Genomic DNA, 15,153 nt, shown 5'->3' with positions numbered 1-15,153 from the left:
GTCAGTGTTGATAAGGTCAAAGGGATAAGGACACAGCCAACTGTCGGCGTCGTCAGTGCTGATAAGGACAAAGGGATAAGGAAACAGCCAACTGTCGGCGTCGTCAGTGCTGATAAGGTCAAAGGGATAAGGAAACAGCCAACTGTCGGCGTCGTCAGTGCTGATAAGGTCAAATGGATAAGGACACAGTCAACTGTCGGCGTCGTCAGTGCTGATAAGGTCAAAGGGATAAGGAAACAGCCAACTGTCGGCGTCGTCAGTGCTGATAAGGACAAAGGGATAAGGAAACAGCTAACTGTCGGCGTCGTCAGTGCTGATAAGGACAAAGGGATAAGGAAACAGCCAACTGTCGGCGTCGTCAGTGCTGATGACAAAGGGATAAGGAAACAGCCAACTGTCGGCGTCGTCAGTGCTGATAAGGACAAACGGCCAAGGACACAGCCAACTGTCGGCGTCGTCCTGATAAGGTCAAAGGGATAAGGACACAGCCAACTGTCTCAGGCAGGGAGCCAAGACTTTAACACCTTCCTGTTCAAAGGGGGGGAGTAATCCCTTGACAGCTTGGTCTTAATATTACTTGCTCTGGAAGTTTTCAAACTGTTCTGTAAGCCGACTCCCAGAATTATCTCGAAAAACTTATTTCACATATACATATTATACTAGCTGCAGTACCAGGCATTGCCCAGACTGAACACAGGGTGATATATTGTCTGCGAGTTGAAGCAAAATGGGTAGCGCTCTATGACAGTGTGGTGGACATAATGAAATGACACAAAATAATTGCTGTTTGCATGTCTATGACCCATGACCTGTTTACCCATGGAGATCGGTTGAATGGTTTAGAATTTGATGCACTGCAGCGCCATCTAGCGGCGAGTTACAAAACAAAAATTTGATAGCATAATAAAAAAACATTCTCCATGGAAAAAAACCACTTCGATGTGCCAAATTTCCTGGCAACCGATCAAATGGTGTTGAAGTTTATTGACGTCATGCATACCAACATCCTATTTTATATATATAAAAAATTACGAACGCGAGAGATCAGACCTCGAAACCAGTTTCGTAGCTGGCTGGCGGCCCTGCACGGCCACTGGCGTCACGCGCCGTATCACGTGCTGTCCATTGCTTTGACGTAAGACATGCCACGCGTGCCTGGAAGTATTACAAGGGTCGTCGCCACCATCCAACCCCCTTCACTCCCCGCGCATCGTCCTGCCTCGGCGCTGTTATCTACCGCTGAGCGGCCTTGGGAATTCCGCAGGCCCACCGCGCGGAGTGGCGCGAATGGGCGCCGCATTTCTGGACTTTTCGGGGGCGTCGGGTCGGCCCCGGGATGACGCGACACGACACAGACGCTCTCGTCTGTTCGAGATGGACGCCTCAGGTACTTAAGCAGCGACGCCGGCCTCCGCGGGAGTTCCGTGAGTTCGGAGAGTTCCGCGAACGAAGGGAAGTGCGATATCGGCGAAGAGGGTGAGAGACTGTGTGTGTGGACAGGCGCGAGGTGAGGGGCGAACCACTGTCGAGCCCAGCTCCAGTGAGGAGTGCGAACTGCGGAACTTGACAGACATCGAGTGACTTGCGAACTAACATTTTTAAGTGCCAGTGATTGTTGAGGAGACATTTGTTTTTAGTACAATTATTTCTTAGTAATGTAAATACTAGCAATTTAATAAAAATGTAATAAAACTTAATTAGGCTATCCCTTAAGAACGCAGTTATCCCCACATATATCGGTAACAATGTGTTTTTGTACAGAGTTATATTTTTTTCTTGTAGTATAACAAACTATTTCTTGGCAACTGGTATATGTAAAAAAAATATCTTTTGCAAAATGTACAGATGTTTTTGACGTGACAACGTCTATCAAATCAATAACGGCCGGCTGCACGCACGAAAGTGTCCCGTAACGTTCATTGTCCCGTTACTCTGTGTCCCGTTACGCTCATTGTACGCTTGCGCCGCATATATCTCTCTTCCACTCGATTGGAACAACCATCGATTTGACTTTTTCGAGGCACATTAAACTTGAAACACTCCCATTCGTTTCCAGCTTTTCCTATCATCGTCCTATCCTTAACAGAATAACACAGATTGGAAGAAGTTAAATAGCTAACATGTATAAAAGTTATAGTTAAAATAATCTCTTCGCTAAAGTAATAAACATATTTGAATTAATGAGTAAAAATAAAAGTAAATTGATCAAAATTTTAGATTTCATTTCACTCCTTCTTTGTATCCATACAAAATAGTGATAATTCAATAAAAAAGATTCAATTTTATTCATAAAAGTATGCAATCATTTCATCAATGTTTTGTTATGACGTAGTCACGTTAAACTATCGTCCGTAAACCGACTTTACAGACAACCGATTTCTTTTTTCTGTGTGCGTACAAAAAAAACAAACAAAGGAACTGGTCTTCCGTCGCGCGTGTCTCTGCTGCGCTTCTGTAGCGGTGCTTCTCCCAGTGACGAGGAGACGCGGGTTCGTTCCGCGAAGCGACCAAGCGAGCATCCCCCCCCCTCCTGTTTTGTCATGATTCCGCGGAGCGTACCGGGAAAACAAAAGGAAAAAACCGCGCAACTTTCCCGTCGCCAGACAACCTGCACTCCGCGAAAAGCCTTTCGCTTCGAGGCGTTTCCCTCGGAACACTGGCACAAGATGGCTTCTGGGAAGTCGGCGGGCAGACTTGCCACCACGACCTTTGAATATATATACTGTATAGAAGTCGCCAGCCCAGGTTAAAATTTCTAATACGGTTTTGAGGTAGTTGGTTAATTCACCGCCGCAATCGCCACCATCTCTAGGGCATCGACTTGCGGTGGTCCCTAGCGGACAAGTGTCGAACTCTTCAAACACCCCTTCCCCCTCCCTCCCGTTGAACGACCTTGAGCTGCAGTGAATGATGGGTTGGGGGGGGGGGGGGGGCGGGGAATGACAACGGGCGACAGTGCTGCGCTCTAACGTGTAAATAACAACTAAGACGATACAGGGCGTTACGGCGGCGCACTGCAGCGGTTGAAGTTCCCAAGCTGCTCATCATACGCTCCTGGAAAACGTAGAGTAAATCCTATCCACTCGCGACTTCTATACAGTATATATATATATTCAAAGCCACGACTCCCCGACTCAAGGTTTCTTCTTGACCTTCCACCCCCGTCAGTCTACCGCCATACAGTATGTAATGTTCACTGCTCTAGTTTCATGGTCGCCGTATGCACGACGAGTAGACTACGTAACGAGTGCCCGCTAGAGCGCGCTGCTGTCACAAGAGTGAACTGACATTTTAAACTGCGAGTGGGCTTGATTCTTCGTAGGCGACTTCCGCATTTCAGAGTCACTCGTGCGCCGTGCAGATAACGGAACAATGGATGAGTTATCGTGTTTTATTGCTAGAGACCGGAAAAATTCGCGGATTCCTTTCGAGACAGGCTGGAATCCAAACTCGTTTAGCTTAATGCTTCGTCAGTGATCGGACCGCAATTTACCTGAAGGACTCTGAGCCAATGGCAAACACTCAACAAAAGAAGTATCGAATCATACCAATCGCAGTAAACAGGTGTACCGAGTCGGTAGCCAATGACCAGGTGATAGTTGCCCGAGTACATAGAGAATCGTGGAGTCTATCCTAGTGGTCATTGAAACCGCGAATTTTTCCAGTCCCTATTTGTTGCTCTAGGATGCTCCACTTCTTGAGGTCCCCGTACACCCGGGCACACACACGGTGCGCAGAGCTTCAGGGTAAACAACAACGATTTCCAAACTACTCGAGATATCCGATTGGGGCATGTTTACGAAAAGCATTTAAGAGTTCTCTGAGGGCCGAAAAGTACGTTTGATTTCGGATCGAGTTTTTAAACTGTACTTTTAGAAGTGTGAAAATGGCTGGTACAGGTGTTTTCAGAGTAATTTTTAGGTACAGATTCTTGAAAGCACTTAAGGGTTCCGCCTACCTGGTCACACAGACGGTGCGCAGAGCTTCAGGAAAAACAACGCGGTTTCAAAACTACTCAAGATATCCGAGTGGGGCATGTTTACGAAAAGCATTTAAGAGTTCGCTGAGGCCCGAAAAGTACTTTTAATTTTGGATCATGTTTTTAAACTGTATTTCTAGAAGAGTTAAAATGGCTAAAACGCATGTTTTCAGAGTAATTTTTAGGTGTAAAACAACCAGTACAGATTCTTGAAAGCACTTAAGGACCTGGATTACATCTTTATCTTCATTTCTCCGCCGTATAATGTCACGGTCACCGCTCATATGCACTGGGAGAAGACTGCGCGCCAGTCCAGAGGAGACACCGCGCTAGAAGCACCAGCGAGCGTCGCGCTTATCAGCCAGCCTCGCCGACCGACGCAGATACGCCCCTCAAGGATGAGACGCCCCACAGCTGCAGGGAAAGAAAGGAAGGAAAGGGAATGCCCGCCACTCGGAGATGGCGCGCAGCCAGGCCTGGTGCCGAGGAGTGAGTCACGGGGCTCGCCGCAGCAACGCGGCCCGTGAAGTCACTGCTCCTGATTGGTCGCCTCGGCCACGGGGCGGCGCGCGCCACTCATTTTCTCCCACCGTGATCCTGGAACCCCCCCCCCCCCCCTCCAGCACAGCACGGGGTTCGAGACCCGACTGCAACCCCGCTTAAAATAGGGTGACCAAATCATAAAGTTGAAAAAACGGGACACATCCAAGGAGGGTTTGGGGGCGATACCCTCCAGCTAAAGGGGAGTCCGAGGGGCCCCATCGAGACGTAATCATTGAAACATGCTCTTTTTTTGCTAATTTGAGACCTATAATTCTTTATCAATTTACCTATGAGTATGTAATTTAATTTAAATTGTGAGGCGTATAATAAATAAAAACAATAATTTTGCAGTGAATACTTATTATAAGTATGTCTGACATAATTAGACAAGGTAACTAAAATGGGTGAGTTCAACTGTCGAGAAGAGGGGAAGACGGTCCGAGGAGAGGCGCGACAAAAGTGTATCATCAACCCAACATAAATACGGGGACATTTAGGCGTCCCGGGAGACTTTTTCGGGACCCCGTGTACGATCGTTAAAAAACGGGACAATCCCGTTTTTACGGGACGTTTGGTCACCCTAGCTTAAAACCACCCGACTCTCTCACACACACACCTCAGGCAGGCCTTCCTACTTTTCCTACTTTTTAGTAGGAAAGTAGGAATTGTCCTACTTTTGCTAAATATGTCCTACTTTTGCTAAATATGTCCTACTTTTCCTACTTTTTGCCATCATTTGCCAATTGAAGTGTAGTCAAAGTATCCAAGTAGGTAAGTAAATTATTTTCATGTCAGCCCCAATGAAGATTAACTGAGGGGCACTTTTCTTGGTGCTCCAGCCCTATGCTGTTGAAGCACCATGCTAGAAATTTAATGTAGTAGTGGGTGGTGCAGATAATATTGTTTGAAATAATGCTTCTAACTTAAAACTTGTTTTTTTCCTTACAATGCCATTATCAAGGATTTTTTTTATTTTTATTTATTTTGTATTGTAACATGCCCACCAACAGTCAGAATTTGTTGGTGGGCACAACGAAACGACAACACAACACAGCAAGTGGATTTTAATGAGCTGATATAAAAATTATTTATTCTAAATTACCTACTTCTGTTTGTTTCAGGTAAATAATCTTGTGTAACCAGCCAAGATGCCTAGTCACAAAACTTTATTTTCAGAAGACTGGTTGAAGGTTAAAGACTCAAATGGTGTTGTTCTGGAAGAGTGGTGTGAAAAGACTAGTTCAAAATTTGAAGCTTTTTGCAAGTTCTGCAAGAAATCAGTGAGATGTGATAATAGGGGGTTGAGTAAGTTGATGAGTCATTCTGAAACAAACTCGAGATGTTTTTAGTGGAACACAAAAACAGATACAGAAGGTTGTTGTGCAAAGTGGTCCATCTGGTCCTACATCATCAATTTCATTATGGTCACAAAAAGACAGTGTCACTAAAGCATAACTTATCTGGAGTTTAAAAACAGCAGCTTCAAACTTAAGTTATGCTTCTTCAAATTCTATTGGTGATACATTTAGGGAAATGTTTCCGGACAGTTCAATAGCTCGAAAATTTCAAATGAGTATCGAAAGTGTCTTACATGGTTTCCGAAGCCACTGGTCCATATTTACATTCTCTCCTAGTAAATGATCTAAACAGTTCCTGCTCACCATTTACTCTTTCATATGATGAACTGACAATCAAGAAGCAACTAGATATCAAGATAAGATATTGGTCTAAGGAAGACAACAAAGTGAATGTTAATCACTTAAGTACTCATATCATGGGGCAAGCAAAAGCTAAAGATATTACAGAGTGTATAATGAAGTAAATGAATGAAAACAACTTGATGCTCAAAGATCTTGTAACATTGGGTAGTGATGGCCCAAATGTTAATAAAGCAGTGTTTGCTGCTATTTGTGAATGTAAGAAAGCTCTAGATTTACCTTCTCTTTTAGATATAGGAACATGTCCTTTGCATTTGGTTCATAATGCTTTTGGGAAAGGTGTCAGAGAATTTGGGCAAAAGGTAGTTCATTTAATTATTAATGTACACATCTTCTTTAAGTTGTCTCCTCTGAGGAAAGAAGAGATGAATGAGCTTCAAGTTGATCTTGAACTAGATGAATTGTCTTTCCTAAAGCATGTTGAAACACGGTGGTTGACTTTGGTTCCAGCCGCACAGAGAGTCATAAGCCAGTGGACAGCTCTGAAAAAGTATTTCATCAGAGAGCTTCCAAAGCGAGATAAGACTTTGTCAAGCAATACACGATACACAATAATTTAGAAGTGTTTGAAAGAAACTCCTCTGAAAACTCTTGTTCAGTTGCATTTCATTGTTTATGCTTCAAGACCTTATGAAAAGTTTCTTGTTTTGTTTCAGAGAGAAGAACCTCTAATAGCCTACATGTGCTTTATGAAGAAATGTGCGCACTTGTAAGAAGTTATTTAGGATGTTTTGTAAAAACTAATGAACTGGAAAATAGATCATTTCAAGACATTATATCATTGAAGTTTCCTTGTTCAGAGATTAAATTGGACAGCACCGAACTAGAAGTTGGCTATGAGACAAAGAAAGTTTTGGATAAGATGAAAGAAGAAACTCGGACAGTTCTTCTGTACTCGATGAGGAAATTCTACCATAAGGCAATGCAGCATGCCATATCAAAACTACCATTGGGGAATCCAATAATACGAAATTCGTCTTGTCTCAATTTAAAGAACAGGCATGATCTTTTGTCTAATAAAGCTATGAAAAGTCTTGCAGAATCTGTACAGTTGGTTCCACGTGTGGATTTAGATGCTATTAGCGATGAATGGAAAATACTACAGTGTGAGAATATCCCAGAAGAGTGGCATGTTGAAGAGGAGAGTGGTGGAGAACATTCAAGTGAAAAGGAAGAATATTCTGAAAACATTAGAAGCACAAGAATAGATAACTGCTGGGGGAAAATTTTTTCATTACAAAATTCACTTGGAGAAAAAAAATTTCCAGAATTAACAAGGCTGGTAAAATCAATACTTGTTCTCCCCCATGGTAATGCTGATGTCGAGCGGGGATTTTCTGACACCAGTAATTTCCTCACATCAAACAGATCGTGTCTGTCAGCAGCGGGTGTTAGTGGGCTTCAATCTACCAAAGATGGGCTGAGAAAAATCAAAAATCTTCCCCACAAAGTTCCCATAACCAAAGATTTCATCTGAAAGGGTAAAGTAGCATACAGGTCGTATCAAAAGAGAATTGCTCAGGAAACACTAATTAAAGCTGAAAAACTAAAGAAGAAAGCTGAAGAAAAAGAAAAACAGAGTAAAGAACTTGAAGAAAAAAGGAAAAGAGTACATGAATATGAATAAAAAACACTAAAAGCCAAAGAGAGAATACAGAAAGAAAAAACCCTACGGAATAAAGAGGAAGAAGTTGACGAGGACATAAAAAATTACACTAAAATGATGGAAGAAGCTAATACAAGGATAAGAAATGCCTTGATTGATAATGATATGAAAGGAGCGAAGATAGGACTAGGACAAACCGTTACGCTGTTCCGTTACGCTGTGAACTGTTTCGTCGACTGTTTATAAAGTGAAGTGAAAAGTTAATGTGGTTTTCATTGCTTATTTCAACAACAATTTCGGCAATAAAGGTTAATTATTCTTGCATTTGAAAAATCTGATTACTAGTATAATTTCAAGTATTTATTCTTTTATTATTAAAATAAAAATGATTGAATTTTATTCATAAAAGTATGCAATCATTTCATCAATGTTTTGTTATGACGTTGTCACGTTAAACTACCGTCCGTAAACCGACTTTACAAACAACCAATTTTTTTTTGTTTTAATGCATTAATTATGTACTACGCAATGAAAACTACGTCTCGTCTTCTTGGATTCCTATCAGTACGCCCATTCCTTTCTGTTCAAGAGCACAATTTTTGAAACGGGTACAGGAAGCAGCAAGCTATACGCAATGTTAAACATTATGTCATATTGAAGATCGCATAAAGCATGGTCGAATAAGGCTGGGTTCACAATTAAAAAAAATGAAGCGAGTACATGGCAAGCCATGCACACGACCTGTGCGAAATGCGAAATCGGTTCACAATTGAATTATTACTGTTAATTTGAGCCAATGAAATTTCGCGAACTATGCAACATCTGTTAGCAGTGTTAGTAAATAAACATATTAACTTTCAAAATAATGATAATACTATTATTATCTCGACATTTTACAACCACAATCTGGTTGATAAATATAAACATATTTCTAGTCCCGCCAAAAAAGCACCCTGCTCTTCTCCCATTGGCTGTTGTGCCATGCGTACGCGACCGAAATAAAATATATTCATTTCACTCCTATGCGCACGACCTCGCTCCCATGCACACGACCAACTTTCTGCTATTGTGAATCGTTAGGTTAGGAAACATGGCGTTCATATCCTATGCACACGACCTACTGTTACTGTTACTGTTTTTTTTCTTCAATTGTGAACCCAGCATAACGCGAGCAGGAATCACGTGCCCATGTTTCAAGAGAAGCCCGGTAGTAAAATGTATCACGAAACGTCGATGTCTCTGTGGGTATTGTTCTGATCGTATACAGCACACACTATCTGAACTGTTTATCTCCAACCTTTGACACTGTTGTTCGAACTCCGACCCCTCTTTTGTCTTCTTATCACAAGCACTACGAGACGCACCATCGAGATTGTGTCCATGCGATGTGGTAGAAGCTTTCACAGCCGACGAGTGGCTGAAGAGAGAGACGTTCTTTTCGCAACTTCGCTTGAGACATTATTCATGAGATAGAGACCGGAAAAATTCGCGGGTTCAATGACCTCCAGGATAGACTCCAATATCCTCTACACACTCGGGCAAATGACAACTGTTCATTGGCTGCTGACTTGTGAGTCGTCTCGACTGGGTAGCCTGTGATTCGACACTTCTATGAGTGAGGGGTCTCTAATTGGCCCTCAGTCCTCCAGATTAACAGTGAACCAATGCCAGAAGCAGCACTAAGGTATAATTATTTGAATTTTAGCTTAACACGAAATGAACCCGCGAATTTTTCAGGTCTCTATCATGACATCAAAATTATTCCTTATTCACAGACACTGAGCTAAGTGCTGCTGAACATGAACGGAAAGGGGGCGTCCATAAATTACTTGAAGCGTTTAGTGAGGGGGGGGGGGGGTTAAGCTGAATCTCACAAAATCTCACGTTTGAAAAAAAATGGTGGGGAGGGGGGTTTGTCTGTAAAGTCGGTTTACGGACGATAATTTTACGTGATAACGTCATAAGCAAACATTGATAAAAACTTGCATACTTTTTAATTTTTCTAATATTATTTACAGTTTTTTTGCAAATTTAATTTAAATAATTTGTTCAAATGTAATCACGAACAATTAGTTAAAAAAGCCCGCCTTAACCTGTTTGATATTATAGAAGATTTTCCTCGCACGGTGGTTGGCCGGTTCGTGCACGCTCGGCTCAGGCGGAACGTGACAATTTTTCGTGCGTGCAGCCAGCGTTCATCGATTTATAAGACGTTATCACGTCAAAAAAAAGGGAGAGGGGTTGTTTCTGCAAATATCACGTAATTTTTTTTCCCCCGCAAGAAACAAGTGTAAAATTGCGAGAAAACTGGATTAAATTAAGTGAATCATGTTCCTCCACTAAAATACCCAGCAGTCGCTCTCGAATCCACACGTGAGTCACCATGGACTGCATTAGAACGAATACTCTTTTACTGCGATTCTAGACTTTGTTCTGTGTTAAATACTAGTCTTATCTAGTCTTAAAAAATTGGTTGTCTGTAAAGTCGGTTTACGGACGATAGTTTAACGTGACAACGTCATAACCGTAGGGGAATAATATTATTTGGTTTTTATAATACGATTTTATAACAAATTCGCATCCCAAATACACCAAACCTATTTATAATGTGTTACAATATTTTTTAAAACATTATGCAAAAGATCCCGGGTGTAATTTGTATTATTATGTGTAACTGTAAAACACCATTGTTCGTACAAAAACGTATTTGAAAATTCAACATTACTTTTAAATAACCGTACCGATTGTGCTGAAAATCGGTGGACGATCGTTAAATTACATAATATTAATAATTCAAACGACAAAAACATGATTGAAAAGTCAAATCGATGGTTGTTCCAATCGAGTGGAAGAGAGATGCGGCGCAAGCGTACAATGAGCGTAACGAGACACATCGTAGTGGGACAATGTGCTTTACGGGACACTTTTTCGTGCGTGCAGCCGGCGTTCAAGGATTTATTAGACGTTGTCACGTCAAAAATTATCAAGCAAATTATGTTTTTTTTTTTTTTTTTTTTTTTTTTTTTTTTTTTTTTTTTTTTTTTTTTTTTTAAATAAATCTAACGCAATCAAGCACAGGTTAACTTATTTACACTAAAGATACACATTTTGAGAAATCTCACGTTTGATTAGGAGGGAAGGGGTGGTCGAAAAAATCGCCAAAATTGCCTCGCGTAATTAATGGACACCCCCAAAACAATCGTTTTGGGTTATTAGCAAACCATTTAAATAACTTTTTAAGTCTACGGAATAATCATTCTTCTACTATACAAGGCTCAGTCTCAGTACAGTATTGGCTTCTGATGTGTTAACATCTTAGATCTCGGTGTACGTAGGCTACTTTCGTGAAAATGTGGAACGGAAGTCTGTTGGAACGGAAATGTGTAACCGCGGCGCTGCCATCTGTGGCGGATGGCGCGAACCAAAGTTCACAAAGCCAAAGGAAAACTTTACAGTATCAAATGTTTAATGAATTGTAACAAGATGGGCAGTATTTTAATAAAATCCCTTGTCTAAAGCAAAGATTTAGTATTTTTTAAAAGCATTTTTCGCTTTAATCAGAGCCGTTTCAATACATAGTTTAAAAATTCCGATCGCACGAGGGGAACAGTCAGGTACGTGGTGGGGGAACCGGTAGAGGAGGAGAGTGTGTCAGCGGCGACGCCACTGTAACACATGCACTAGCGGTCGAATGGGGGGATAAGTACGTAGCGGAGCATGCTGCATGCTGGTTGTAACGGCCTGAAGGGGAGACGGCAGGGGAGAGGCAGAACTGACGCAGCAGTGATGCTACGGAATACTCGTAACGCTGCTTGTGTTCGTCTACTCCTCAGTTTTCGTAACGGCTAACGATTGACGCTACCACATTTCTTTATTTTATTATAGTATCTACATTTTATTCATTCGTGTGGATAAGAGTCATTGATTTGAGCAATTAACTTCGAAACTATCATCCATTGTTTTGTGAATGGTACGTTTGAGTATGTAAAAATGTCGTATGGACTTAAGAGATTAGCTTTATAAGTATAATCAATTTTTTTTTTACGTGAACTCTGTGTTTCTAAATGCCATAAAGACTAATAGACATGTGAGATGGACTTTATGAGTGTAATTTATGTTCGATTGGAGTGTTTTCTATTTATCTATTTTTCATTTTATTCAGCTGTAGATCGTGATTTAACAGCATGCCTAAAAATTCATACGCAGATAATAAGTATTATCAAAGGCAAAGTGGGGATAAACCGCCAAAAAAAAGAAAGTTCCAAATAGGTTCAGTGGACGGATGCGAGAATACAGAATGCGAAAAAAAAAAAAAAAAAAGGAATTTTATAATTTGAGTTCATACTAATCTCAAATATTATCTCTTGTTTGATAAAAAAAAACATTAATAATGTATCTCTACCTATACGTAATAAGCAAGAAGTTTCAGTTGTCACACGTGGAGTCCACGCACACATTTCTTTTATTAGACGTGAAACTCCCGGTACAGATTTATGAAAGCACTCTAGGCTCTTGCATCAACGGCTTGACCTTCATTTCTCCGTCACACAATGTAATGTTCACTGCTCTAGTTTCTATGGTTTCCGTATGCACGACGGGAAGATTACGTAATGGGATGACGACGGGTTTTTGTCTCGTTTCAACTGTTGTGCTGAATTTTTGTTTTTTGGGTTCAATATTTTTGTGCTGTCATCATTTGTGGGGTATTTTTTTTTTTTCGTTCTCTTCTGTTTTGGAAAACTATTGTGTTTGTTTCGTCCTTTCGTTTTGTCGTGTTTTTGTCTCGTTTCAACTGTTGAGCTGAATTTTTTTGGATTCAATAATTTTGTGCGGTCATCATTTGTGGGCTTGTTTTCGTTCTCTTAGTCCATTTTTATTTGTTTTTCAATGTTCGTTGACCATATTCCTGTTATGGAATATTATGTGGTGTTTATATCCTGTTGTCAACACAGGGGCGTAGCCAAGGGGGGGGGGGTTCAATACCCCCCCTCTTTAGCACCAAATCTTTATTTAAAATTCATATTGATCACTCAAACAAATTTCATATTATAAATTAATAAAATTTTTACCTTTACAATATTTAAATTTAAGTACCGAAAACTGCTAAAATAGCACTATTTTACACCTTAAAATCCAAATTTTCCCTGGGGAGGACCCCCGGACCCACGGCTTTAATACGGGGGGGGGGGGGGGGGGGGCGGCATGCTTCTTAACACCCCCCATACACAAATCCTGGCTACGCCACTGGACAGCAGTTTTTTTGCTTAATTTGTGTGTTTGTCTTTTGGGTATTTTTTTAGTTTTCTTCTACAGACATACATGTGCTTAGCAATGGCGTGGGGCCAAAAACTTACATCAAGTGCCCGCTAGAGCGCGCTGCTGTCACAAGAGTGAACTGACATTTAAAACTGCGAGCGGGCGTGCTTCTTCCGCTTCCAGAGTCACTCGTGCGCCGCGCAGATAACGGAACAATGGATGAGCTATCGTGTTTTATTGCTCTGTGATGCTCCACTTCCTAAGGCGCACGCCCACCCGGGCACACACGCGGTGCGCAGAGCTTCAGGAAAAACAACAGCGATCTCAAAACTACTCAACACATCCGAGTGGGGGTCTGCTTACTAAAAACAATTAAAAGTTCGCTGAGGGCCGAAAAGTACTTTTGATTTCCGGATTAAGTTTTTGAACTGTATTTTTAGAAGAGTTAAAATGGCTAAAAAGCCGTGTTTTGAGAGGGTTTTTTTTTCAGGCGTAAAACAACCCGGTACAGATTCTTGGAAGCACTAAAAGGGACTTGCATTACACCTTTATCTTCATTTCTCCGCCACATAATGTCACGGTCACCGCTCATACGCACTGGGAGAAGACTGCTCGCCAGTCCAGAGGCGACACCGCGCTAGAAGCACCATCATCCCGCCTCGCTGACACCATTTAATATTTACATTATAAATATTCAATTATTGGTGCGATGTCCTCTTTTGACACCCACATCTTCGGACCCAGCCCCTGAAGTTCCAAATCGAAAAATTCTGCTGCATGGAAAGGAAATGAAGGGCTTCCACACCGCATAACCCCCCCCCCCCTCACCACCAACATGGGACTGCGCGGGTGGTTTACGGAGTTATAGCTAGAGACCGGAAAAATTCGCGGGTTCAATGACCTCCAGGATGGACTCCAATATCCTCTACACACTCGGGCAAATGCCAACTGTCCATTGGCTGCTGACTTGTGAGTCGTCTCGACTGGGTGGCCTGTGATTCGACACTTCTATGAGTGAGGGTCTCTAATTGGCCCTCAGTCCTCCAGATTAACAGTGAACCAATAACAGAAGCAGCGCTAAGGTATAATTATTTGAATTTTAGCATAACACGAAATGAACCCGCGAATTTTTCAGGTCTCTAGTTATAGCGAACTGCAAGGAAAAAAAACACGCTTGCATTTATTATATATACTAGCTGCAATACCAGGCGTTTCCCCGGGTAAAAATATATATCGCACACTTTATCTTACCAAGATTTATCGAAAAAAAATTTTTTAAAATTATTTTAATGCGTAATTAATTTTTTTAATATTTGCTTACAATATATTACCATATTAACTAATAAACTATCACAATGTTTCCTTATGAACTATGACAATACTTGCTTATAAACTATTTTCGTCATATTTTTTTATTTAGTGAATAGATATATATTTATATATATAAATTGTTTTGATTTCTTACTATAGAACCAGCTACACATAGCATTGCTGAACAAAGAAGTCCACAATCTGGCAAAAGCTGTTTTTGTAATTTTTTTTGAGATTATTTTATAATTTTATTATATGGGGATATTTTGTTTAATCTAAGGCAATTTCTTTTTAGGTTTTGGAATTCTAATTTTTTTTTAATTTTTTACAGAATTTTTTTCTCGAAATAGGGAAATTTGGAATTTGGGGGGAAAAAATTAGGTTTTTTTTGGCAGAATTATTTTTTAAAAACTGGAAATGTTGGCAATTTTTGGCAATTTTGGCCAAATGTAATTGCAAGGTCATACAAGATGGCCTCCGTGACGTCAGAATCCAAGATGGCGGAAATCGCCACAACCATCATACCCTGAACCTTGTTTCCGGAAATACCTTTATATACTACTAGCTGACCCGGCGAACTTCGTACCGCCTTAGCGTAGCAATGATGCACTACTTTATTTTGTATAGCTGACCTATCTTAGGTATCTTAGGTGGCGGTACAAATGGCGTGAATTTGACTTGGCCGCTGGCGCAACACAATCCAGGGGCTTCATTTTTAAATTTCAATGCCTTGCAATGTG

This window comes from Bacillus rossius, chromosome 17, assembly GCF_032445375.1.
Source record: "Bacillus rossius redtenbacheri isolate Brsri chromosome 17, Brsri_v3, whole genome shotgun sequence".
Classification (NCBI taxonomy): Eukaryota; Metazoa; Arthropoda; class Insecta; order Phasmatodea; family Bacillidae; genus Bacillus; species Bacillus rossius.
Note: the sequence above shows the minus strand (reverse complement) of the source record.